This window comes from Canis lupus, chromosome 19 (genome assembly GCF_048164855.1).
Source record: "Canis lupus baileyi chromosome 19, mCanLup2.hap1, whole genome shotgun sequence".
Lineage (NCBI taxonomy): Eukaryota > Metazoa > Chordata > Mammalia > Carnivora > Canidae > Canis > Canis lupus.
The window spans coordinates 34,962,589-34,988,015 of NC_132856.1; the positions used below are offsets into that span (position 1 = coordinate 34,962,589).

Below are 25,427 nucleotides of genomic sequence, written 5' to 3' on the forward strand. Positions count from 1 at the left end.
GATTTCAGTGGAGGTAACGAAAGGTTAAGAGACAGTGTGTGTTAACTGGTATATTCCTCTTTTCCTGTCATGGGTGTGGATGCCATCAGGGTCCCTCTCTCTAGATGACCTGCTCTGAACTTCCTGGTGGATCCTGAGGACTGACCCAGTTGGGTCCCTTTCCCTGTGTTCTCTGGAGCTGTATACTGAAGGATAGCTGCTTTTGGTCTGTAGCTATCTGGGGATTGGAAATGAAAGGAGCTCATCATGCCTAAAGCTGCTTGGGGATTGGTAGGAACAGACCTTTCTCACCATTGAACACATTGTGGTCTTAAAAATGGAATAAAGGTGGTGAAATGTCTGGGGCTTTAGGTAGGAGTGGATCTGGGTTTGAGGAGTCTGAAACATAACTGGGGAGTCTTCAAAAATACCCTTTTCCAAATTTTACAAAAGCATATGACTGTATGGATACCTTTCTAAGGAGGGGCTTGAGGTTCATTAGCTTCCTGCTATATCCAGTTTGGGCTGTAGCAAAACAAGCAGAGACACAATGTGAGGAGAAATTGAGGTGGGAAAGTAAGAGATCCATCTTAGGCCAGGTTAGAAAGGGGATATAGTGTCCCTATGTCTACTCACAGCTATTCAACTCTACAGGTGTCACAAAAAGCAGGCACAGTCATTTATGTGAATGAATGGGTATGGCTGTGTTTCAATAAAATTTTATTTACAAAAAGAGACAGACCATAGTTTGTCAACTTTTGGTCTAGACAAAATTAGAGATTTCGCTAAAAAAGTGATGTTGAAAAAGCAGATTCATTAATTTTTACTTTTGTAAGGTTTTTATTAACTGTGTTGATTATAAAAACTTTGAGAAGTTTAAAAAATATAGAGGAAATGAAATAATCGCATGTACTTCTACCACATATTGGTAAATACTATTAATCAGGGACTATTGCAGGAAATTTCCTTTTTGCATATGCATCAGCATGCACACTAATTATTTCAATTGAAATTATACTATCAGCTTGGTTTCTGGCTTTCTTCTAGAATATGGAGGTCCAGGTGTTGATGGAAGTGGTACAGTTTTAGGGGAGGGTGATGTTGTGGTTAAGGCTGTGGACTGTGGCATCTGAGTTCTAGGTGTGAAGTTATGTTTGAGCTGAGGAGCCTTGGGCAAAACACTTTAGTTCCTGTAAAATGGAGATATTTATCTTACCCACTTTCCATGGTGGTTGTGAGGATTAAATAAGATCCCCCACAAATAGGGCCTAATTCTTGGCCAGGCACAGGTTAAGTACTTAATAGATGTTGGACATTATTATTATTACTGTTGTGGTTGTGTTGTTGTAGGAATGGTAGCAGTTCCTGGTTTTTGAGGCAGGTCATGGAGGAGGTCATTTGAGGAGGCCCTGCCCTGTAGACCCCAGCTCATCATCAACCCCACCTACTTGGCATAGCTTGATGGGAGCAGTGATGTCCCAGGCCCCCAGGTTCCCTTAGAATGCACTATCACTCCACAAGGGAGTCACATCTTCAGTGGGTCCCACAGGACCCAAGGGCAGTCTATGCTTGCCACTCTGAGACATCACCCTTCCCACCTAACCAGATCTGCTTCTCTTTCCACCCCATGTCTTTTAGCCTCTGTGCAAGTCAGAGGCTCTGCAAGCCTTGCAGGGAATGATGACGGAACAAGACCTGTGATCGACAAAGCAAGACCTGTGATCGACAAAGCACTTTCCCAAACCAGGTCTCATTAAGCTCCAGCAAAGCCCATTGAGGGTTTGGGACTGATCATCCCATCCTGTACACCAGCCTCTGTACAGGGGATCCTTTTACAGGCGAGGGGGCCAAAGTCCAAGGTCACACAGCAGGTAAATTCATGATAGTGTTGAGACAGCTTTCTTTTTGATGTCTAACCCTGACCCACCACCTTTGCTTTGTTTTGGATCTGGGTTTCTCAGCCTTGACAGCACTGACATTTTGGGTACAACAGTAATTCTTTGTTGTGGGGGCTCTTTGTGCATTGTAGGGTATTCAGTGGCGTCTCTAGCTTTACCCACTAGATGCCAGTAACGCACCTTCTCTCCACTTGTGACAACCAAAAATGTTTCCGCTGATTGCCCAATGTCACCTAGGGGCAACAGAGGAGCCACTGCTTGCCAGTGGGTGGGTGGGGTTGGGATGCCCCAGTAGCAACTATGAACTGCTGGCATTGGTGTGTCCAGGTGGGGCCTCTATAGGGAGTTCTGTTTTAGGGCAGAAAAGAGTGAGATTCTTATTTGAGAGCTTGTGCTCAGAACCAGCATGTCTCTGTAAGTTCCAGGGGATTTAACTTTAACCTCCTGATGCCTATCAGCTTCTTGTTCACCTGTACCCATGCTTCTTCAGTAGGCTGCTCGCCTCTCTATGTTAGATATAGCACTCGGGTCCCAATTTCACTTTTCCTCCTCGACTCTCCACGTTGCTAGCCTACAGGTTCATGATAGCACCTGCATGTAGCCATATACCCTGTGACTAGGGATCGGGATAAAAACCTTGTCCCTGGTGCTAAATCCTGCTTTGAAACTTCCTTTTGGTCACCTTCCTGGAGATCCTGCATCACCTGTCAGCTCCCTCCTCTTTTGCCCATTTCCTTGTTCAAATTTTGCCGCTTCTCATCTCGTTCTTCCTAAGTTTAATGGAGAGTATGTAAGTTAAGAGGGAGAGATAGCTAAGGAGGGCCCAACATCTCTTCCTTGGAGTAAGATGGATCTTGTAAAACATCCCATGTTTCTTCTTCACCAGAACCCTTCCCATTATTCAGGCCTTTTCACAAATCCTGGGATCTTTTGTTCCTCAGGAGGGCTGGGGGTTCCTGGGAGTCAGGACTGTGAGGGAGCAGACACTTTCCTGTGAATGGGGCTGAAGACAAGTGGGGTAGTTTGCACACTGAAAGCTGGTGAGTAAGGTACAGGTTGCAAATGGCCAAAACTAATCTTTAAAAATCCTCCAAACCACACATAAAGAAGAATGTGCATGTTTTTTATTCTGTTGTTTTTTTTTTTAATTTTTTTATGACAGTCACACAGAGAGAGGGGGGTGGGGCAGAGACACAGGCAGAGGGAGAAGCAGGCTCCATGCACCGGGAGCCCGATGTGGGATTCAATCCCGGGTCTCCAGGATCGCGCCCTGGGCCAAAGGCAGGCGCCAAACCGCTGCGCCACCCAGGGATCCCTGTTTTTTTTGTTTTGTTTTGTTTTGTTTTGTTTTGTTTTGTTTTGTTTTTAACAGCTACAATGCTTCTTTATTTTAACAAAAAGGATATAAGGAGGGTGAGAAAATAGGGGGATGGTAAGATAGGATGTAAAGTGTGGGGTGTCTCTGGACACCATCCCTCTCTTCCTGCCCCACACCCAAAAGTTATTAAATAATTTAAAGGACACCATTTAAGTACCATAACACCATCAAAATAAATGTTTTTTTTTTAAAATCAGTGTAAAAAAATACAGTGATTATGAATGTGCTGTGACCAGTTATGGAATTTACAGGTAACATAACCATAGTCAGCAGTCCGACGGTGTGCACAGTGCCTTCAATTAATGCACTTGAGCGTATAGCTCTCCACAGTGACCTGTGGATTTAAATGTCACTATATATAGTTATTACGCAGCAGGGAGGGTATGCACAAATAAACTCCATTGTGATTTTTAATGTAAGACAATAGGGAAAGGAGCAGTATCCCCGAACCCTGAACAGCAAGGCCCTGTGGCCTGTGCCTGCACTGAAAGAGGCAGCAGAGAGCCCTCCGGGCAGAGCCGGGGCTAAGGAGGCAGCTGCCTAGGATCCCGTTCCGGCCACCACTTGCTGCCTGGTGATCTCATTCAAGTCGCTGGCCTTGGCGGGCCTCAGATGCCTCTCCTCTAAAGCAGTATGATAATAGCATCAGCACCTGGCACACTAAGTGTTAGCTGTCATGCTGCCGCTAGTGTCACTGTCATTACACTGTTATCATTAGCGATGAGATGCAACTGGTTTGAGAACAGTTTCCATTCCTGTACCTCTTGGCTCACGTGTGTCCTTTGAAGAGACGGGGCACAGAGTCTTCCTCCCTACCTGCCTCGCATCATGCTGACACGACTGAGTTGGCCGAGGCTCTTCTCCATGCACTCCCTCCCTCACTTTTGCTGCAACGTGGCTCGCTTGCTGTTTCAACTCCCCCAGCAACTTGGCAGGCCCACAGGCAGCCCTGCACATGCTGGCTGTCCAGAAGGATGACAAAATGCAGATGTGGTTTTGACCTCCTCAGGAACCTGCCTGCTTCTCACTTCGCTGTCCCAGCTCCCAGACATGTGTCCCTGGCTCAGGGCTGAGGGACCTGGATGAGGGGTAGGGGCTGAGATGAGACAACCCACAAAGGTCAAAGGGTCCCCGGAGGACTTTTAAACCAGCTCTGGGTCCCTAGATGGTCAATTATCAGAATTGCTGGAGGCTGGTGTGCAGGCCCCCAACTTTGTGGATTTCCACTTAACAGATTATCTATACTGATTATTTGTGAAATATTTTGACTTTGGAACTTGTTCATGAGTCTTCCAGCTGAAATGAAAAGTGAGAAAGTTAAGCAATAAGGGAAAGAAAATAAGCCAGACTTATGAACAGAAGTCCCAAACTTAAATGTTCACAGGGCCGCCAGTGATGACAATGATAGTCGCAGCATGGGTGGTTTGTTCCCTGTCCTGGGAAATTTTTCCTCCTTCCAGTTTCTGCCTCCTATTGGGAATGCAAGCCCACTGTGACCAGATTTGCTGATTTCCCAAGGGAATCCAGAAATTGGGATTTTTTTTTTAAAGATTATTTATTTATTCATGAGAGACAGAGAGAGAGAGAGAGAGAGAGAGGGAGGCAGAGACATAGGCAGAGGGAGAAACAGGCTCCATGCAGGGAGCCCAATGCAGGGCTCTATCCCAGGTCTCCAGGATCACACCCTGGGCCAAAGGTGGGCGCTAAACCGCTGAGCCATCCAGACTGCCCCAGAAATTGGGATCTTAATGTAAAATCTCCAAACTCTCATAAAAGCACTCCAGAGTTTGAAATGTTTGCAGCCAATCTGCAAACACACACAACAACAAAACAAAACAAAAAACCCTTTAAATACATCTGTGGGCTGGAATTGAAAAGCTTGCAAGGGACTTAAGAAATGCTCTGTTTGTGCCTGTGGGGTTTGCAGATGAGGAAACTGAGGTCCAGAGAAACGTGACTTATTCATGATTCCAGAGCTAGAGCTGAATCCAGTCTCTGGGGCTCCTATCACAGGGGCCTTTTATCCCCTTCCCAATTTTGCCCAGATAGTGCGTGTGGCCTCCAAGAGGGCTGTTGGATAGAGTTTTATTGCAGGTGTCAGGGTCATCCAAACTCTGCTGGAGCTAGCAGAGTGGCAGCAGGAGGAAGGGGCCCCAGGAAGGATGAACATGGTCTCCATTCTCGGTTGACTCTGGGATGTTTGCACATATCCAGAAGGGGCTGTTCTTGGCAGAGCCACCCCCTCAGATTCATCATACTGAAAAGTGCATGGATTTAATTTTGCTGAAGTTTGATCTGTTTTAGGAAAGTATATCCAGTGTGGTTCCACAGAATTTTCTGCCCAAGAATCTACAGTTTCGAATATTTTGGAGATCTTAGCACAAAGCAGTCTAGGATAATCGCCATGATGTCAGGCCAAGTCAGCATTGTCCTTTGGCTAGAAAACACCATGCTCCCTCTGAATTGTGGCATCAAACCCCAGCTGCCCAGCAGAGCAGCCCTGCTGGGATAAGGTGATGAGAAATTTGCATCTGTTAGGTGGTGGTTGTGGCCAAATGACTGTCTGACCAAGGGGCTCAGAAACGAATGTTTCCTGTTACACAGGAGGGTGGGGGTGGGCATGGGGTGGGGTGGGGCATTGCTGGAGACTTGGTCCTCATGTGCCATTCAGTCTGCTTGTAAAAAGGAGAGTTTTATTTTTGCAAGTTACTGCAGCGTGAACCCCAAACACCAAAGCGAGTCTCTTGAAGGAAATTGATCAGGATCCAGGAGCAGCTGTCAGGCCCCGGGAGGATGACTCATGAGCAGCAACGTTCCTGGAACACACCCGTCCCTGGCCAGCTAGGAAGAGGCTAAGCAAGGAGGTGTAAGGGGAGGTGTGGGGTGGGCGCTGCAGGCCTGGCCTCCATTTTCAAAAACAATGTGTGTTACAGTCAAAGCATCCATCCCCTGTGACCGACCAGGCTGTTTTAAAAATAGGAGTTTCTACAGGCAATGCTGGCTGCCTGTTTTCCTCTGGAAGACCAAGTGGTCACTTTCCAAGCCGGATCTTGGAATAAACAAAACTGGTTCTAGCTCAGGCACAGCAGGAGGCATGTGCCACTGCAGCTCCTTTGTGACCGCCTTTCCTTCAGGGCTGTTGGAAGTGTTTCTGAAACCAGTGTGTCTGTGGTCCTCAACAGCGGGAACAACTGGTTTTTCAGGCTGTTGAGAAAGAAAGTCTGTGATTTATGTGGCTGAAGTATGGCGTAACTGACCCCCCACCTCCATTCGCTCAAGTTCCAGAACAAACAATTCATGTGAATTAACAGTTTATTTATTAACTTTTTGTAGATGAATAACATACATGCAGAAGAGGTTACAAATAACCATACAGCTCTCTGGGTTTTCACACATGGAATGCATCTTTGTATTCAGATCAGTGTCCCAGAAACGTTGCCCATGGCCCCCTCCATGGTGGGGTGAGGCCTACTACCCTGACTTCTGACTTTGTGTAAATGGAATCACCAGGATTTGGGTCAGTGGTTTTGAACTTGGAGTATCCTAAGCAGGGTGATGCTGTGAAGCTGAGGGAAACCCTCAGCCAGGGGGAGGGTGGTACTTTGTCAGAAGGAAGATTCTTATGGTGTTTATGGGTTGGGGTAGATGCTAGTGTGTTGGCTGGGGAAGAGATGGATTTGTGGGCACCTCCTTGAGAGTAGGGGAGTGTGAGAAGTTGTGACCACGTCTAGGGTACCATCCAGGAGGCAATAGGCTGAACTTTTGATTGTGTTGACAATATGGTGTGAACCACTAGTACATGACCATTTTCTTAAAGGCATGATTGTTCAGGAAGATTAAAAGCTGAGAGCTGCCTGCTGGGGGTGGAGTGGGGTCCTGAACTGGAGCCAGCGAGAAATGCCATGTGTCGTTACTGATAGAAATCTGATCATCCCCGGATGCCGCCTGTCAGCGTGTGGGATCCTGGGAGCTGTTTTCTGCTGGCCTGGATGGTGCCTGTTGACAATGGGGGCCGGAGGATGCAGCTCTGCCTAATGAGTTCCTTGTCTTTTGGCCCAAGGTGTGGGGTTTCTTTGTGGGAAGCCATTAGCCACTTTGATGGTTTGTTTAAAAACAAGGGAAATCTGTCTTGTCCCTGTGGCTGTTCCACGTGTACTTCACACTGGTCCTTGACACCAACAGCTGGGAGCTCCCCCAGCAGGTGTGGACATAGCCGGGCTTCTGGGTGATTTGCTCTCACGTTACTTGAATATGTGCCTGGGGTGGTTTCTATATATACACTTGCTTTGTGTGGCTCAAGGCAGCAAAGAAATGGCAGATCCTATTAAAAGTGGTTCCTATTTATTCAGAATTCATTCAACATTTATTAAGCACCAGCTGTGCACCAGGTGCTATGGATGACTTTATTGACAGTTATCAGGGTCTTGGGCTCTGTCGGCGTGCAGTGTTACAGGTAAGCTAATGATTCACTTCGAGTTTGTATGCTGTGCATGTGTCTCTCCTGACGTGTGCCACTGATGTCCTAACCAGGAATTAATCCCAAACAAGCTGATATATGTAAAGCATTGTGTACACTAGAAAATATTTGGCAAGTAGGTCCAGGGGGTTATTTTTATAAAAGCCTTCTCTTTTTGTGCCAAGTTACAGTATAAGAAGCAGGCCCTGTGCTGGGCACACTCCTCACATTATTCTCGGCCTTTTACATATTAGGGAGCAGAGCTTTGTGGAGGTGATGCCCTCATTCCTTTAAGAACTCAAGTTTCAGCTCCACGTCTTTATACGTAGCTGCTGGACTTGGACAATTGTTCCCTTAGAGCTGATGGGATCAGAGAGGCAGACTATCCAGCTATTGGAATGCTGCTGCATGGATTAGACGGCTTCCCTCTGACTCTGATTCATGCTGAGGCTTTTCTGTTAGGCAGTAAACACAGCTCTCATTGGGGATGCTCCTTTGGCTCTTGGCATCCCATTTGACTGTGTGAAGGTGACGACAGTGGCACTTAGGAGGCAGGTGGGTTACAGGAGACGCTTTGCTTAAGGTAGTGTTTGCTTCCCTGGGCTCTCATTCTGTTCTACTGCTTACTGTCTGTGGGCATGCCTCAGTTTCCTCATCTGTCAAATGGGGTTGATAATTAGTACCTAAGACATGGGATTGTTACAGTAATCATGGTAAAGTGCTTAACAGGTACTCACTGTAATTTCTCTTGTTATTCTCAGTTATTTCAGCATTGTCCCATCTCCCAAATTCTGAAGGCACTCTAAGTAAACTGGAGTCTCTTTTGCCCAACAGTATGTAACTTAAAATTTTGGCTTTATATGGTCTATATTTTAGGAAGGGCTGGGCTCCTTTATGGATTTTTTAAAAAAGATTTTATTTATTTATTTGACAGAGCATGCACAAGCAGGGGGAGTAGCAGAGAGAGAGGGAGAAGCAGGCTTCCTGCTGAGCAGGGAGCCCGGCGTGTGGCTCAATCCCAGGACCCTAGGATCATGACCTGAGCCAAAGGCAGATGCTTAACCAACCGAGCCACCCAGGCACCCATCCTTTGTGGATTTAAAAAAATATTTTAGGGATGCCTGGTTGGCTCAGTGGTTGAGCCTCTGCCTTTGGCTCAGGGTGTGATCCCAGTCTGGGGATCAAGTCCCACACTGAGCTCCCTGTGAGGGGCCTGCTTCTCCCTCTGCCTATGTCTCTGCCTTTCTGTGTCTCTCATGAATAAACAAATAAAATCTTTAATAATTTATTTATTGATTTATGTGAGAGAGAAGAGAGTGCATGTGAGTGGGGGAAGGGGCCGAAGGAGAAAGAGAGAGAGAATCTCAAGCAGACTCCTCTGAGCATGGAGCTGGATGTAGGGCTCAATCACAAGACCCCAAGATCCTGACCTGAACTGAAACCAAGAGTTGGATGCTCAACCGACTGAGTCATGTAGCAACGTCCCTCCCGTTTGTGGATTTGTAAAGACATCTTATAAAGAGGGAGGTCCATTCCTTCTTTGCGCCCCCATTTATCTCAGGGACTGCATGGACTGCACCATTACCTAGGTGTGTGGTGAACCCTCCATTTCTCAGGCTGGCCAGGTGAGGTGTTGGGAAGGGCTGGTACACGCAGGAGACAGGTACTTGAAAGACGATCTGTGGATCAAAGATGGTCCTGGCTTTTTCTTTCGAGTAGTATGTTTTTGTGCCTGACTTTGGCCAGAGAAAGAAGAAATGTCAGGCATCGGCTGCCCGACAGCACCAGGAACCCAGCTGCAGGGAATGGAAGGAAGACCTAGCTGGTAAATCCAGACAAGTGACTGGAGGATTCCAGGAAGGAAGCTTGGAGGGTGTTGCCTTTCTCTTGCCAAGTTTTTGTCTCTTACAAATGCGGAAACATTATCAGGGTGGATCCATGAGAAAACAAGTCCACTGACAAATCCGTTAGTAAGGAGTTCCAGACTGTCATGATGTCCCTAGGTTTTGTAACCAGTTGTAGGTGGCAGGGACCCACATGTGTGGACCAAACACATTTTTCTGGTTCCCACAGCACTTTGTGGCCGGGGTTCTGTGGCTCTTATTCCATTTAGTTTTTAAGAGCAGGTGGTGGTGTGTCTGTCTCCCTCTCTGGATGAATGAATTTCTGGAGGATAAGGCCTGTGGGGTGTGTGTGTGTGTGTGTGTGTGTGTGTGTGTGTGTGTGTGTGTGTCAGAGTTATCAACCATGTTTGTTTCCTATGGCTGCTGTGACACATGACCTCAGACAGTGGTTTCAAACAACACACATCTATTGGTTTACAGTTCTGGAGATGCAAAGTTTAAAATCAGTCTCACTGGGCTAATTTCAAGGTGTCGGTTGGCCTAGATCCTTTTGGAGGCTCTGAGGCAGAATCTGTTTCTTTGCCTTTTCTGGTGTTTAGAGGTTGCCTGCAGTCGTTGGATTATAGCCCCTTCCTTGTGTCTCCACCCTCTGCTTCCCTCAGGCCTCCCACTACAGCTCTGACCCTCTAGTCTCCCTCTTAGGGGAGCCTGATGATTCTATCAGGCCCATCTGGATAATCCAGGATACTCTCCCCACTTAGAATACTTAACTTCATCACATCTGCAAAGTTCCTTGTGCCATGCAAGGTAATATATTCACAGGTTCTGGGAATTAGGACATGGGCATCTTTGGGGGACTTTTAGCCTGTCATGCCAACACATTCCTTATAGGGCTAGGCTTGCAAGTCCTGACTCTGCCCATCACCAGCTCTGTGATACTGGTAAGTTACTTAACATCCCGTCAGGCTCTTCATCTGATAATAATACTTTCCCTTCTGAGACTTAATTGAAGTAATAGATGTGAAGGGCTTAGAGAGCACCTGGCATGAAAGTAAATATATTTTGAGTACTTACTGTTATTATTGTTACTCTCTTATTCTTTGTAAGCTCTCAGAAAGTGTTTGGTTGCACATTCCATTTTCCATTTTGGTTTTTCTGATTATTGACACTTATGACTGAAAAATCTGCTCATTAGAATACACACGTACACACATCTATATATATATTTAATTCAAGAATCTCACTTTAGGTTTTAGGATATAAGACTAACATGTCTTGTGTGAGGAAATATTTTCTATTCTTCTGTAGAATGATATATAAGTAGTACTGAGGGTAGGACGAGGTTAATCTAGGACCTAAATAATCTTATTGGCTATAATTCAAGTCTTTTTTCACTTTGCTATCCCCTTGGTGGGGCTTTTGTCCTTATGTTCTCACCATGGCTGCTGATCTCCTGCCTGCATGCCTGTATTCCAGCTGGGGAGACAGGAGAAGGGAGGGCCAGCACTCAAGCAGGGAAGGAAGCCAAGGCCTCTGGGAATCCTCAGTGGCTTTCTGTCTACACCTTTGACCAGAACTGAGGCGAGTGTCCTTCCCTAGTTGCAGGGAGGTTTGGGAAGGTGATAATGCTTAACTACATGTTGGATTCTGTTAGTAAGGACAAAGGGATGCCTCAGCATCTGTCATGATTCCCTAGAGAAACTGGCTGGTGCAGGTCTCCAAGATCCAAATAAGAATGGTTGTATGTTTATCACAACATTGTAGTGGCAAAAACTTTGAACACAAAAAAAAAAAAAAAAAAAAAAAAAAAACTTTGAACACCATAAATATCCATTAGTGGGAAAATGCACAAATAAAATGCTATTATTGCCGTACAATCAGGTACTATAAAGCAGTTATGACATACATGTATCAACATGGATAAATCTTGAACATGTAAAATATCAAATAGACAATTGCAGAAGGTTAAGTATAACATAGTATGATTCCGCTTATATAAAATTTATGTAGAAAATAACTTGGTTATAGTTACCCAGTAAGGAAAAAATGTGAATCAGGAGTGATCAGCATCACAATCAGAAGGGAGAACATGGGGAGGAGTATTACCAGGGAGTGATGCACAGTGAGTGTGACCAGGGAAGGATCCAGGTTTTGTGGGGCCTACCACATATATAATTGGGGGGATTCCCTTTTAAGAAAAAGAGGGCCGAGGGCTCCTGGGTCACTGAGTGGTTGAGCGGTTGCTTTTGGCTTAGGTCATAATCCCAGGGTCCTGGGATCGAGTCCTACATCAGGCTCCCTACAGGGAGCCTGCTTCTCCCTCTGCCTATGTCTCTGCCTCTCTGTGTCTGTCATGAATAAATACATAGAATCTTAAAAAAAAAAGGGGGCCCCACTTTGGGCTTTACTGTAAATCTGCTTCAAACTGACCTTTGCAACAGTGTATCTGATATACCAAGAAATCATTGCCAAAGTTATATGGGAAGTTCTTTGTAGATGGGTAATAAAAACATTCATAATCACAAGAGCTAACTTTTTTAAAAAAGATTTTATTTATTTATGAGGTGCTCCCATAGAGCCAATATTTTTAAAGCCCTTACCATAGGCCAGGCCCTGCATTGTTTGGCAGGTATTTTTCCTTGACACTTCACGACCAGCTTATGATAAAGATGCCACTTATTAGCCTCCTTTTATGGACAAGAAAGCAGAGACTCAGAGGGATAAGCCATTTGCCCAGTGCCACACAGCTAGTGTATGGCGGAATTGGGGTTCAAGCTCATGGAGCAGAGCAGACTTGCTTACTGTGGACTAAATATACCACACATAGTGATCTCTTCATTGTTGTTTACATGTATGCTATCTTTCCTTCCGTAAAAACTTGTTTTGTTTTAATTAAATGGAGGAAGAGCAATATAAGCTGAAAATGTCTTCCTATTCCATAGAGCTTGTTTTTGGAATTAGTGTATAATTGAGTAGTATTTCTCAAAGCAATTGATTTGATGAGTAGGCAAGGATGATTTGTGATAAGTTAAATGTCTTTGATAAAAGACTTTTGATTAAAAAAAAAAAAAGCTCTTCAGTATCCTTGTTGTACTTAATCTGTTGGTTGAGCTAATGTAAAGCACCAGTTGTAAATAATCAAGAAGTCAGTCCTAATGATTTCCTAGTATCAAAGCTCAATGAGAATCTCCCCATATGAACGTGCAATAAGCATCATGAAGCCCCTCACCCATGCATCACTGTGTGTGGGTCTGTTTCATGGTGTCTGCTAAGGAAGGATAGGACTCTGTGTGCTCATGGATAGAAACACATGGACATAACTTCCTCTGGATCCCAAAATGATTAATTCCACAACAAGAAGGAAAGGATGAAGGCAAGCTGTGATTGAATTGGCCATTCCTCGAAACAGTGTGAGTTAAAAGCCAAACCAAGAAAACTCATAGGACTGGCTACCCGGGTTTGCTGGTATTTGGGAAAGATAGCTTGAGGAAGGCCTATAAGGTCCCTGAGCTGCAGGGCTTTGCCTGGGGGCTTGGCTGTGGCTCCCTACCCCACCCCCCACTCCCCCTACTCCCCCCCCCCACTCCCCCCACAACCCCCCCCCACTGCTAAGGCCAGGAAGGATGCTCCAGGGAGCCCCCCCAGCCAGGAAAGCAGGGAAGTGAACCAGAGTCCAGCCAGTGTTGCTTTTGGCTGCAGGAAAGGAAAGGAAGAAAGCCAAGATGACCAGGAGAGAAGGAGCTAAACCACCTCCCTGGTCACATTTAATGGGTGTTCATAATTGTAAGTATTTGTAAATATTGAGTAGTAATGTTACCAAGTAACAGCCTTACCAGATGATTGAGTATAGGGCCTCCTTCTGTTTGAATTGCACTGGCTTGGGCTTTTTTTTTTTTTTTTTTTTCCAGAGCGCTTGGCCCCTTTTCTTTTGTGTGGTTCTATGAGTTGAATTAAGGGGAGGTTGTTTTTCAATTGTCTGTGTGCAGGAAGCCTTGGCTGACTGTAAAAATTTGGCACTGAAAAGCGAGGAGCAGTTAGTGATGTTACTGATTTGGTGTTTGCATAAATAACTTGAGAGCCCTAGAAACCACACTGCACCATGCGCCATAGACGCAGGACATCAAAGGTAGTGAAGTCTTGCCCTCCTCATTTTGCAAATGGGGAAATTGAGGCCAGAAGAGCCTTTGTGCCACATTGCTTAAAACTGTATGCAAGTTTGTCAGGAGTATGACTTTTTTTTTTTTAAGATTTTATTTATTCATGAGACACACACAGAGAGAGAGAGAGAGAGAGAAAGGCAGAGACACAGGTAAAGGGAGAAACAGGCTCCATGCAGGGAGCCCGACGTGGGACTCCATCCTGACATGGGACTTGATCTCGGGTCTCCAGGATCACGCCCTGGGCAGAAGGCGGTGCTAAACTGCTGAACCACCCGGGCTGCCCAGGAGTATGACTTTTTGAAATATGAAAGTTTTACAAGTTATAAGCATCCTCCAGGAATTCTAGATTGGAACATGGGGCCTTGGATGAGTGAAAATATAAAACCCCTTGGGTTTCCTTATAATTGCAGGAGGAATGACAAGTCAGGGCAGTGGGGTGAGGGATGCAGAGGGGATACTAGGATCATTTATCCCTTATTCCCCATCTCTTGCTGAGGTCGCTCATTTTACTCCTAAGCTGTCCCTCTCTGTTGAGCAGGGCAAAATGATGTGTGGATGTGCAAAAAGCCCCTGCAAACAGCTCCTCTGAGTTCCTGTGACAACCTGCCCCGGCTGGGTAGGCCCTATGTGGAGTCAGCCCTGTTTATGGAAAGGCTGCCAGACCCCACTCTTGCCCAGTCCTTCTTGCTCAGACAGGCCTGCTGCTAAGCTGTCAGGGGGCAGAGTTTGTTTTTGACATCTTTTCCTGCTATCTCCCTGTGATAGCAGCTGTTTCCAAGAAGCCAGTGCCTCCAGCCCCATCCCCGAGGCCAGGCCTCTTCTAGGCCATGGGCCGGACAGAAATCACCAAGCGTGGACCTTGCCCTGAAGGACCCCCCCCTCCAGAGCATGTGGGTGGACTGAACTGAGAGTTGGGGGCTGAAGGGAGAGTGGTCTATCCTTAGGGAGGTCGTGGGGATCAGAAAGTCTTCTCAGAAAGGGTGGCAGAGGGCTGGGTCTTCTGAGGCTCCGCTGGTTAGAGAGAACCAAGCACTGTAGGCCTGGATGTTGTTGGGGGAAGGGGTGGGAGAGGGAGGCAGGCATCCTTCTATAGGGCTGGATGTGTGGTATGGGGATGCTGGAGTGGGGATCCCAGGAAACAGGTCCAGGGATAGGTTGGGTATGGTGAGTGTAGTGGTTAGTCTACTTAGCTATACTTTTTATCTTAGATTTTACTTTCTAAGAGATATGGAACCTTTTGAAGATTTGAAATGGGATGCAGGGATGAGGGAGGAATGACTGTATTTGAGTTTTAACAGCTTCCTCAATGGTAAAAATGTGCAGGAGGGAGTGGAGATAGGAGGACTGGGTCAGGGAGGAAGCGTCTGAAGCTCAGTGGATGTAGAAATGGTGGTAGTGGGGGGAGGGGTGTCTCTGAACTCCCTGGGGTCCAGAGTGGGTGTGGCGAAGATGATGATGCTATTCATCAAGAGCATTGTCCTTAATGATGTTCTTCCTTAATCGGGGAGCTAAAAAAAAATCGGGGAGCTACAATTCCTAGAATCACAGAATGGGGGTTAGGAACCATGTTGAAGACAAAGTTGTTCCTAGAGGTCCCAGACCTCCATTCTTCTCTCCTCTCATCCAAAACTCAGCCTGAGCCCGGTGCCCCAGGGCCTTGCCCATGGCTAGCTCAGCTGATGAATTACTTCTAATCATGTGTGGGAGTTAATGGTTAGTCGGTAGTAATATGTTATTCAGCCCTGGTAACCTATTTCCATTTTAAACAGGTCCTCAAAGCTCTTAGGTCAGTCCTGAAAGTTTAATCAGAATTTAATCAGAAAAACTTCAAAATGTCCAATTTTAGCTGCAAGTGATTTTTTTTTTTTATTTTTCTCTAGTGGAGTCTCAAATTGAGACCAGGTTGAAACAACAAAAAATTATATGCTAAGAAATTTTACTCTTTTTTGCCCTCTAGTGACAGACTCTTGAACGCCTCTTTTCAAGTCCAATCACTTTGGGATTCATTGATTCAAAAAATAATTATGTCTCTTATGTGCTAGATGCCTCAAAAATCCTCACTGTCTGATATTATGATGGCCAATCTGTTCCTGAAGGATCAGCAAGGCGTATTAAGTAAGTTAAAATGAATTAATTATGTCTGGACGATTTTTTTTATTTTTTAGCATTTTACATTTCTCTTTGACACAGTGCATATCCTGAGGTATTATAAACCCGGGGCTGAGAATTGATGCTGTGAGTACCAGTCATATTTCCTGCTACATGTATCATATCATTTTCTTTTATTATCTTGGATTCAGAAGAATGTGGAATGTACTGTGTGTTGTTACAGTTCTAATAAGAAAAATATTAAAAGATTACCCATCCATGATCTCAGGGTCCTGGGATCAAGCCCCATGTCAGGCTCTGTGTTCACAGAATCTGCTTGGGATTCTTTCTCTCTCTCTCTCTCTCTCTCTCTCTCTCTCTCTGCCCCTTCCCTGCTTGTGTTCCCCACCGGTCTCTCTAAAGTAAATAAATAGGAGCACCTGGTGACCCAGTTAGGTAGACATCTGCCTTCAGCTCAGGTTGTGATCCCGGGGTCCTGAGATCAAGCACCGCACCAGGCTCCTTGCTCAGTAAGTAAGGTACATAATACTGGCAGCATGTGAACTCCTCTGTGAGGGGGTGGTGAAATGAATGAGGCTGAGGGAGCTCTTCTCCCTTCTTGGCAAATAATTTTATAGAAATATTCAGATTCTCCACAAAGTAGGCTCTTTTGAAAAAACAAGCATACTGATGAATCAACTGGATCTTTCTGTAAGTTATTATTTGAATGCCTGAAGGGAAGCAGGTCAGTGGCCAGCACAGTGCCTGATACAACTTCACTCCAGAATGCGTGCCTACCAGCCTTCGTGACTAAAGTTTGTGTTCTTGCTATGTTTTTGTCTGGTGATCATTTTGGCTTTACATTTTTATGTAGAAATTTTGCCCAAGCTTCACATAGCGTTCGTTGTATCATTTATTCAACAAAGCCTTGTATTTTTAAAAATAGCATCTGATAATCATAGCTATGAAAATAACACATGTGCATGTTGTATTTTATGTTAAGCTTTAATCTATGATCATTTAGCCTTTTAATGAGATATGAATATTATCATATCCAGAGGGGGACTCTGAGGCTCGGGCTTCTTAAGCAGCTTGTCCAAGGTCACATAGTTAATTACCAGCCTCCAACCAGGGTCTTCTGTCCCCAGTGCTGGTGATGTTTGTGCTGTGAGAGAGAAAACCCGTGTTCTTGGGAGGCTGATGTCAGACTTGAGTGTAGATTGATGTTTTTGGTGACTGTGCTGAGTTTACCATCCTATTACCATATAGGCTTCTGTGAGCATGTGTTTATGCTACTCTGACTTGGTGAACTAGCAGATGGTGGAGGTGGACCAGGCCACAGAAGGCATTGGGATTGACAAAGGGCCTGGCACTAAGCTGCTGATTCTCAAGGTCATGATTCTCCTCTGCTGCATGATGAGGCTTGCATCTGGGGGTGTCATCCCCTCAGAGGTGTCTTCTCCCCCTTGAGAACTGTTATTTCTCCAATTGTTTTTTTTTTTTTTTACCTGGCTTCTCTTCAATTACTAGAGAAGGGTGACATGGAGGTGTAGCCACATAATCCAGGGAACAATTTTCCTTGTCCCACCGTAGGAAGCCAATTCTGTGTTCCCAGAACACAGACATTGCATGTGTCTGGGACAGATGAGAGGGACTTGACAGCGATGTCATGATGTTGATACAGCAGATGTTGGGTGAAAGGTTCTAGTCACAGATGCTGAAGGCCACACACCTTTCTGTTTCTCCAATCTGCCACACTCCCTACCACAGGGCCTCTGCACATGCTGTCATCTCTGCCTGGGATGCTTTCCATCATTCTTCAGATCTCACAGATCTCATACAAAGGTCTACTTTTTTTCTGGAAACCTTAATAATTGTACAAATGTATAGTTAGCCTGGGTAAAATATCTGTTTAACTCACAAATGGAAGAACTAGAAGGATGAAGAAGAGAAGACTGGTTGTAAGAAGTATTAAGGAGTGGGGTGTCTTACTGGCTCAGTGGGTGGAGTATGCACCTCTTGATCTCAGGGTTATGAATTCAACCCCCATGTTGGGTGTACAGATTACTTAAAAGTAAAATCTTTTTTTTTAAAAAAGAAGTATTCAGGAAGATATATGTATGCATCTTTCTTATAGACATCTGTGTATTCTAATATATGTATATATACACATATCTACATATGTGCATATGTGTATATATGTATGTATAGACATGGGAAAATGTAGAGCAAAGAATATTGGGATAGGCTTGCAAACTTAAATATAAAACAAGTTAAGGTTCTACAGGAAAATAATACTGTAATCTTTGGAATTATCTCTTATGCCCGACAGAAATTATTTGCAACTTACAAGTCTTTTACAAGTTAACATCCTGACTTTACAGTCTGGGCCTATCAAAAGTGAACAGTAAGTCAAACAAAATTACCTTTCGTGTAGGCAGGCTCAGGCTGTGGATGACTCTGAAAAGGCATGCTGTATTTCCTAGTTTTGGATAGTTATTAAAATGGCATAACTTGAATGGCCAGCACAGTGTCTGACACCGAGGAGAAACCAGTGACTATTTGTTGAATGAAGGAACACATGGGGAGATTGGCTCCTCAGGCACACATGGGGCCAGGTGTTAAATATGGGGAGTGGTATCCATTAGAGGTCGAACCTCCACCTTCCCACAGGAGACTTTGGGGTCAGAGTGCCAGCTGTGTGTGGACCTAGGGGAGGCTAGCGTAGTACATCAGTTACCCAGACAGGGTTGGGGGCAATAGAAAAGGATATATCAGAAATCTAACAGTAAGAATAGGATCTTAAGAACCAAGGAGGACACGGGACGCCTGGATGGCTCAGTGGTTGAGTATCTGCCTTTGTCTCGGGTGGTGATTCCAGGGTCCTGGGATCGAGTCCCGCATCAGGCTACCCGCTTCTCTCTCTGCCTATATTTCTGCCTCTCTTTTTGGGTCTCTCATGAATGAATGGATAAAATCTTAAAAGAAAAAGAAAAAAAACAAGGAGAACTCGGAAATCAGGACAAAGGAAGGAAGGAAAGGAACTGGTGCTTCTGGCATTATCTACAATATGCGATTCCTTGTAGGAAAGCCTCAGTCCACGTAGGCTATCCCAAGTTTACCCTTCACCTAGCCTGTTAGGTGGTGTTATTATTCCTTTCTAGCCAAGGCCAGAGTGTCACACAAACAGCTGTGGAGTCTGGTGCACTTGGATTTGCATTCAGGATCTGCAGTTCATGAGCTGTGTAGACCTTGGCAGGTTAAAGACCTCCCCTAGCCTCAGTTTCCTTATATATAATATTGGAATGCAATCTGAGCAAATACCAAAGCCTCTGATACTGGGTTTTGCTGCAGAGGTTTGAAGTCTGTTAGCCAACAGTCAAAATAATTCTGTTTACTTGTATCTCTCAAAGAAGATCCAAGGGCGATCCATTTTATACGTAAGAGCAGCCCTTTAAGGGACTCCTCTCTCTCCTTATCCCATTCTGTTTCTAGCTGACCTTGTGTTACAGGCACCCTAAGCCTTTTCCTCTGTTCCAGAAGACTTTTCTCTTTTTCCCCCACTCTTGGTATTTCCTTTTCTCTCCCTATACCTGCTTCTCTGCCCTCTGGTTTGCATAATGAAGGAAAGAAGATGGCAGATAAGGCAACGTCCTTCCTTGGCCAGTGGACAAGAAGCTGGGTAGCTTCAGCTTTTAAAGAGTTGTTGCTGGGCAGCCCCAGTGGCTTAGCGGTTTAGTGTCGCCTTCAGCCTGGGGCATGATCCTGGAGCCCTGGGATCGAGTACTACGTCGGGGTCCCTGCATGGAACCTGCTTCTCCCTCTGCCTGTGTCTCTGCTTCTGTGTATGTGTGTGTGTATCTCATAAAAAAATAAAGAAAATCTTTAAAAAAAATAAAAAAGAGTTCTTGCCTTTGATTCAGAAAGAAGGGCACCTCACTGTGTAGGATTAATTTGAAAGGAGAATATATCAAATTTCTGGCAGTTAGTGGACCTTGAGTAATGGCAGCTCCTAGTATTGTTACAGAGAAGGAAGCCCATTGGAGATACACAGCTGTGAAGTGATGAGCTGGGCTTGCAGCTCAGCCAGGTTGGCTCTGGTGCATAAAGTCAGAGTGAGCACCATGCTGAGTGGGTTAGAACTCACCCAGGAGGTCAGAGTTGTTCCTTGGGAGTAGGGCTGGGACTGCACTAGGGCTAGAGACCAAGGTGCAAAGGGCCGCAGCAGACAAGAGCAGCCCGGCAGGAAGCCAGAAAGCTGTGTTCTGCTCTTGAGTTTGGGGGCTGGGGGATGGGGTGGGGTGTGTCTCATGCCAAATTTCCAGGATTCCAGAGTAGGCCATCAGAATTGGCTGGGTTTGATCCAGGATCAGACTGTCTTCTTGGCCACCAAGATCTTGCTGTCCCATCATGTAGACCTGCAGGGGTTTTCTGGGAGAAAACAGGCAGCTTTAGCTCAGGGTGAGTGTCTGAAGTTTAGAGTCTGGTCAAGAGGATAGCCTCTTAGAATAGAAATGGGACAGTGCTATGGACCACCTGCAGACACTTGGGCAAGTTCCCCATTGCATGGATTCTCTGATGTGGAGCTAGAGCTAAGTGTTCACAGGGCCACTTTTTTAGGTGACAGTCATGTGCTTCAGCAAGAAAAACATAAGTGAGGAGGGAATGAAATGCTCTATGACCTTTCTCTTAGCTCCTCTCCTTTTAGGAAAAAAAGCCTTTGTGTTTGTGGTTCAGAACAAATTTTTCAAAAAATGGTTACAGAAGGTATTTGAAGCTTGCCCCAAGGCAGTGGAAGCACAGCCCTCCCAGAGCAGTGATGAGCAGCCAAGCATTTCTAAGGCTGGACAGCAGAGGACACTCTTCACTCACATTCGGTGCTGTCCTCCTTAGATTTCTCTTGTAGAGGCTGGAATCCTGCCTGGAAAAGTCAGTCTTGGAAAATATTCACTTCCAGCTATTTCTAATTTAACTTTGAGTCCTTAAGGAGTGGACTTTTCCTTTTAGAGCTGCAATGTCTGTGCTGCTATTTTAATAGCACCATCTGCTCTGGTCTGAACATCCAAAAGTCAGAAGAGGGAGATGCATTCTCCAGGGCTCTTAGAGCACATGTTCAGACAGAAACAGGCCAGAGGGGCACAAAGTGTTACATAAACACCAATTAATAAATACTTGGCCCCAGATGAGCCCTGCATGTCAGGCTTGTGATCTTCACACCTCTGGAGTCTAGGCCCTTCCTCCCATTGGTGCAAAAATCAAAGAGATGATTAAAACCAGAGCACTCGCTGGCCAGTCCTAGAAGGGAACAAGGCACCGTGCTGCCCATAGGGACTTTTTTTTTTTTTTTAAAGATTTTATTTATTTATTCATGAGAGACACAGAGAGAAAGGCAAAGACATAGGCAGAAGGAGAAGCAGACTTCTTGCAGGGAGCCCGATGTGGGACTCGATCCCGGGACTTCAGGATCACACCCTGAGCCAAAAGCAGACACTCAACCACTGAGCCATCCAGCTGCCCCCATGGAGACATTTTAATTCCTTCCAGTGGATTCTTTGTTTTCCTTCAACGTAGTTTTAATCCTGTGAATGCAGGATTAATAATGATAGGTAACACTTTCTGTGTTCTTACCATTTGCTGGGCACTGTGCTAAGCGCTCTCATGAGTGTCTGCTTATTGAACCCTCTTAAAGTATTAAGAGGCGAGGGAACTTCTGGGGTTTCTGAGGCTCTGTGAGGTCAGACACTTCCTGAGGGTCATTTAGCTGCTGAGGGAAGATCCAAATTGGAGCCTGTGCCATCACCCATTTGTTGAGTCCTAATTATATGCTGGGCAATGTGGTGCAGATGCAAGATACAACGCCTCTCTGGCTAATTTTAGTTTTGAATATGTTTTTTGATAACTTGAAAGCTGAAAGAAAGCAAGCAAAAGGAAGGAAAAAGCCAGCCCTCAAGGAGCATACATCAGAGGGTGGAGACCCTAAGGGGTCCTGCATTCCTTGGAAGATCCCTTCTTTAGAGGTCACCAGGAGTGAGGTTTTAAGGATAGGGGGAGGTCTGCCGGTCTGGCTCCATTTCCTCCTTCCCTTCAATTTGAGCAACTCTTTTTCCACCAGGTTTATGTCTCGAGGTTTGAGTATGATCAGGTTTGACACATGGTTCTGCTGCTAAAAAGAACAGAACAAAGCTTCAGGGTAGCAACTCAGAGCTAAGGGCATGCCTGGGGCAACATCCACCCACGTACCCTGGATGCCTTCATCTTCCAGCTCTCTTTCCACTGGCTTCTTAGTTCTGCCTCCCTCCTGTGCCACAAGCCCCTTCCCTGGCTCTTGTTAAGCTTCCTCGTTGCCAGGAGAACCAGCCTTGGAGTCCAAGCCCAGCTCCTTGACCTGCTACCCACTGTGCACTTACCTTGTGCCCGGGTTTCCTGGTCTGTGAGATGGGATGTTAACAGAATCTGCCCACCATGTCATTGGGTGGATTACATGAGATGATGGCACACCTGTTCTAAACATCACCCAGCCCAGAGTAAGAATTCACCATCCCTGGGCCACTTTTGCCTCCACTTCTTTCTTACCCACTCACCGCTCCCGGAGCTTGGCCAGCTGACTGCCGCCACCCTGACTACTACCCCCAAACAGCCACCTCTCCCCGTAACCAGTCTTGCCTCCTGGTTCCTAAATGGCCCTCCACTTTCTGAGTCAACAGCCCAGAGGAAGCTTGGGTATTGGTGGCCATTTTGCAAATAAGCAACCTCAGAGAGAGGCTAAGTGGGGAGGAGGGGCTTTCACAGATCTCAGAATTGAGCTTACAGACCTTTGCTTCCCAAGCTTCAAGGGGTTCTAGAAAGTTGGTGGCTTTATTATCAGGGGAAGTAGAAAGGGATGGGTCCACTGTTATTCTCTGTGACCCTCTTCCTGAGGAACAGATTTCCTTCAGAGAGAGGATAATGAAAAGGAGCAGACCACTGATACACACAGCCCCATGGGTGAATCTCAATGCATGGTGCCAAGTGACAAAGACAGCAGCCTACTTGCTGTATGATCCTGCTTACATGACATTTTGGAAAAGGCAAAATGATAGAAATAGTAAACAGATCAGTGGTTGCCAGGAGCTGGGGTGGGAAGGAGGGTATGGCTACAAAGGAGCAGCATGAGGGGACATTTTCCTGGTGATGGAAGAGCTTTGCGTTTTCATTGTGGTGACGGTCATACACCAATGAGCATCAAAATTCACATCTGGACATCAAAAAGTGAATGTGTATGTGAAAGTATATTAAACAAAATATAGGCTTCCAGGCAGGAGTACAGAACATAGTATCATCACTCTGTAGTGGGTTAGTCCTGCCCTGGTTTTACAGATGTGGAAATGGAGGCTCCGAACCCTGGGAAATGGTGGAGAGATTTCTTTCTCTTCTGTCTTCCTGTCTCAGCCCCTCCAGGTACTGAATGCTGCTCTGGGAGCTGAGGGTCAAGTCTTTAGGAGGATGGATTGGTCTCCAGCCCCCACAGAACTCACTTTCTAGAATTCTGGGAAACAGACCAGGAATAAGTAAGTCTAAGAATGGGATGGAAGGGAGTGTCAGGGTGCTGTGGGGCCAGAGCAGCATTAGGCTAGAAGGACCTTTTTTAAAACAAGATTTTATTTATTCATGAGAGACACAGAGAGAGAGGCAGAGACACAGGCAGAGGGAGAAGCAGGCTCCATGCAGGGAGCCCAATGAGGAACTCAATCCCAGGACCCCAGGATCATGCTCTGAGCTGAAGGCAGATGCTCAACCACTGAGCCACCCAGGTGCCCCTGAGGGTTGAGGCTCCATAGGAGGAGAGGCCTTGCAGAGAGGTCTTGATGGGCCAGGTCCACCCTCTGCACTTCCTGTCTTGTAGGAGCTTTAGATTTGTGGGATGATGCCCCCAGTTTGTGCGTATGTGTTTCTCTTACACTTGATCCACTCTGCTCATGATTCATGCATCCTTCACAGACTGCAGCGCCCAAATACAATCTGTTATTAAGTTGCATCCAGAGGAGCCTGGGGGCATTTGTAACTGCAGAGTACTTAATAGCTGAGGCTCCTTGGGAAACCAGAAACAACTCCCCTTTCCCACTTGCTAGCCCACATCACCACCTGGAATTATCTTGGTCCTTCACTTGGTTATTTGTTAAGGGTCCGCACTCCTCCCCTACTTGCTAGCAAGCTGTCACCAGTATCTGATACCTAGGGACACTCAAATAAGTTTGTAAAATGAACGAGAGGAGGGACCAGGAAGGAAGAAAAGTTGTTGTTAGCTCTTGTTCTTAGCTCTGTGTCCTCCCCTGCGCACACTCCTCCTGGCAGCAATCTGTTTCCTTGTCTGCCTTTACAAAGTAGCTGGCCCTGAGCTCTTGCTGCCCATCCTGTGCGTCTGGGGAATGAATGCCCCTGCAGACAAGTCAAGGTGGCAGAGATCTGGCCCAGGGCTCCTAGGAGCAGTGACTACATCACACCATCAGAGGATGATGCTCTGCCATGAGACACCTGCTGTCCTGGCTGCCCCACAGTTAAGGATGGGGTACCAGAGCCATGGTGCTTTTCTAGGCTCATGTGTATTTGAATTTAAATTCAGGTATTTGGGGATGCCTGGGTGGCTCAGTGGTTGAGTGTCTGCCTTCCACTTAGGTTGTGATCCCAGGGTCCTGGGATCGAGTTCTGCACTGGGACTCCCCACAGTGAGCCTGCTTCTTCCTCTGCCTGTGTCTCTGCCTCTCTCTCTGTGTCTCTCATGAATAAATAAATAAAATCATAAAAAAAATAAATTCAGGTATTTGTAGTAGAAGATTTCCTTATGTTTCTTTGTTTTTCTTTGGAAGCATTCATAGGCCAGTGCTGAAAAAATTACCTTCTTTTGCTCCAAAAGAAATATATTTCTCATAACATTTTGGATTTCTGCAGTCTGGAAGGTGAACTAATGTTGCTCTTGCTGATAGCAGGTGAAGGGGGAACTGGTTCCTATGAGGGCTGCTGAGGAGTCTTGAAGGATCAGTTTCCGTGTGGAAGGTCAGACTAACTTCCCATGTTTTCTTTTCTTACCCTCTTAATTCCACTCTAAGAGCCGAACTAATCCAAAATATTATCCTTTCCTCTATGGCTCCTTGGTGTTGCGAAATCTGTCAGAGTCTAGGGGAAGAATATTCACTTGATTGTAGTTCAATGTTGGCAGTAAAAGAATGAACTTCATAAAACAGAAAGTTGAAGATACACAAAAGGATTTGAAGAAAATTTCTAGGGGCGCCTGGGAGGCTCAGTCAGTTGAGCGTCCTACTCTTGGTTTCTGCTTAGACCATGATCTTGGGGGCTTGGCGTCCAGCCCTGTGCGGGGCTCGGCTCCGTGTGGAGTCTGCTGGAGATTCCCTCCCTCTGCCCCTCCCCCTTGCACTGCCAGCACATGCGTGCGCTCTCTCTCTAAAAGAAATAAAATCTTAAAAAAAAATAAAGTTAAAAAAGTAACGCTACTATTGATATTATAGTACTTTCCTTATCTTTTTTTATCATGTGAGTTTATTCATTATGTAACTTTATACTGTATTTTTAGATTTACTATTTTAATATAATCATTTGCTTATGACATTGGCACGTTAGAAATCACAGCTG

The 25,427-nt window shown here is 45.6% G+C and overlaps 1 protein-coding gene across 3 annotated transcripts in view; it reads left to right on the forward strand.

Moving 5' to 3' along the window:
• Positions 1-25,427, forward strand: part of ARHGEF3 (Rho guanine nucleotide exchange factor 3) — a 303,880-nt gene that overhangs the window by 48,650 nt on the left and 229,803 nt on the right. Inside the window, exon 1 of one of the 3 annotated variants that reach the window (XM_072785779.1) lies at positions 15,813-15,830. The exons of the other annotated variants lie outside the window; for them this stretch is intronic. The gene's annotated coding sequence lies outside the window, so the exon portion shown is untranslated. Of the gene's footprint in view, positions 1-15,812; positions 15,831-25,427 lie in introns of those variants that run through there. 3 annotated transcript variants of the gene reach the window in all.